The sequence below is a fragment of the Pyricularia oryzae genome, chromosome 5 (assembly GCF_000002495.2).
Source record: "Pyricularia oryzae 70-15 chromosome 5, whole genome shotgun sequence".
Lineage (NCBI taxonomy): Eukaryota > Fungi > Ascomycota > Sordariomycetes > Magnaporthales > Pyriculariaceae > Pyricularia > Pyricularia oryzae.
Window position 1 is genome coordinate 161192 of NC_017852.1, and position 2764 is coordinate 163955.

Consider the following 2764-nt stretch of genomic DNA (forward strand, 5'->3'; position numbering starts at 1 on the left):
GTGACGCAGGCATCGCGGGCACCTAATGAAGGAGCTACGTAATGTCACGGGCAGGCAGGGCGGACAGGTAGGTGCGGGCGATCAGGTAACAGGACAGAGTATATTGGCTATCTAGTCTTCCAGGTACAGGGTAGCAGGTGGTTGTTGACGAAGACGTAGCTCGAGGAGCTACATATCGGAGACTGCAGAGATTTCGCGTAGATATACGCGCGCGAGGCGCTCGGCCCTCGCGCCTTCACGTGACAGGGGTCATGACTAAGCGACAGCCCAGTGGCTGTCCTTCAGGTCTGTGACACAATGGGTCCTTTAAATCCTTCGTTATTAAATAAAATAAATATTTTTACGCAATATTCCGTTAATACGTCGTTTTTCTGGTATTTTTTATTTTATATTGCATATTAATCGTTTTTTTATAAATTCGTCTGGTGGTATAATTTCAAATCCTGGTCGGTGTCACGGCCAGGCATACATTGGAGAACCTCAGTGTATTAGGCGCTATCGACGAAAATTCTAAATTGAAGAGAAGAGAGAAATTACAATCGACGACGCGCTCAAGAGACGCGCTTAAATCCGGAGGTAGTGGATCCTTGTCCGATCCCTGGCTCGGTATGGAGCCGAATCGTGATTCTGAAGGTAGGTCTAGGGGCCTGATCCTCACATTACCCCCCTTTAAGGCCTAATCGACGTAGGCGGTCAAAATTTTGAATTTGTTACGTGTGTCTCCTCGGGGCCTTCCTCCGCTTTCGTGTTTTTTTCGCATCGTGTTCGGCAATATTGTCCTCGGGTCCGTCCTCCGCAAAAATATCCTTTGCTGCGTTCCTAATCCACTATTGCAAATTTACCGGAGGTCCTGCTGCGTCCGGGTATTCCCTGTAAAAGGTATCCAGCAGTACTGGTGAATTTTTCAAATCGCGGGCCTTATACCATATTTTATCAGGGTCGAGTCCGACCCACGATACCTAATATTGCAACGTTTTCTTTCGTCCGAATAAACGTGAAACCAACATTTGCTCCACCTTCCATTCCGGTTTTCCGTTAATTTCGACCGGTGGTTCCGGCTTTTAATATTGCTAAGGTAATGGATCCGTTGCTGTTTTGCGCAATCGGCTGGCGTGGAACAGCTTATTACCTTTATACCAGGCAAAGGTGTCGAAAATAAAATTGTGGCCCTTTTCCTCGAAAATCGTCCATGGTCCTGCATTTTGCGAGTCCAATTTGGTTGTAGGAGCTTCGGTGGAAAAACCCTTTTTGCTAACGTAAACCGCATTTCCCACCGTAAAATCGACCGGTCGCCGCTTCTTATTAACCTGCCTTTGTTATTTTATTTGCGCTCCGAGTCCGTTATTGCGGGCCAATTCCTGAGTTTGCCGGGTTTGGCGGACCATTTCCAGCGCCTTTTGTTGCTAACCGGTCTCCAGGTCTTCTTCGGGTAAAAGTAAAGAGAGCGGGTCTCTAGGGCGAGCTCCGGTTTCTGCTTCGATCGGTGCCATGCCAATAAAGGCGTGGACGGACGAGTTGTGGCCGAAGTCGAAAGCGGGGATATGCCGTCGCCAATTCGTTTGGTATTTGTCTACATAAAAGCGCATTTTCTGATCCAATTTAGCGTTGGTAATTTCGACGCTGCCCTGACTTTGAGGGTGGCGGGCGCTTCCATATTTATGTTTTGTTCCTGTTAATTCGTTTAAAGTATTTAGGAATTCGGATATAAACGGTCCGGCGTTGTCGGAAAGCCATAAATCGGGGACGCCTTTCCAACGGTACACGGTCTAATAATACCGCATGGCCAAGGTTTCCGCGGTGTCCGTCTTTTTTCCCGGTAGGGTGGCCAAAAATTTGGTCAATCGGCAAATGAAAACCCAGACGTAATTATAACCTTTTTTATCCTTGGGCATATCTTTGCCGTCTACCATTACGTATTACCAACACCGTCTAGGGATTTCCAGTGGGTGCAACAGCCCAGGCGTCTTATTATATCGTATTTTATTGCGTTAACATTCGCGACAATTTTTAATATAGCGTTTAACGTCTCGATTTCGGTCGGGCCACCAATAATCCTTTTTCAGGCGGTTGAAAGTTTTATTTTGGCCTCCATGGCCGAAGATCTTGGGCTTATAAATTTCGCGGATAAAAGCCGTTCTTAAGAAGATTTTGCTATCCTGGGTAATCTCGGGTACCGTTAACAAATTATTATGGTGACCTAGGTTCTATTTCAGGTTTTTTTCCAGGATAAAGGCCACCAGGTCAGTTCCCTGCGGTGCGGAGGGTTCCAAATTACTAATGGTTGGAAAAGGTTCGCCGGGTCGGGAGTCGATCTTTTTTGGAGGGATTAATGCAATGGTGCGGTCTAACACAGCTCGGGCCTTGACCGTAGGGTTGTCGATGGTTTTGCGCGAAAGGGCATCGGCTGCCACATTATCCTTGCCGGGACGGTATTTAAAAGTGATGTCGAAATTGGCCAGGTAATTAGCCCATCGTATTTGGCGAGCGGACAAAAATTTTTTGGTCGACCAACAAATTAGGGCCTGGTAATCGGTGAAAACACAGAATTTGGTACCCAATAGGGCTGGTTCGAAATCCTTTAGCGTATTAATTACAGCTAATAGTTTCTGGTCCTAAATCGGATAATTTTGTTCAGCAGGGGACATGGTTTTGGACGAATAGCCGATTGGTTTCCAATTGCCATCGTCCTATTATTGCCATACGACACCGGCGGTGGCCCTGCCACTGGCGTCGGTATCCATCCTAATAAACATACCGGGTTTAA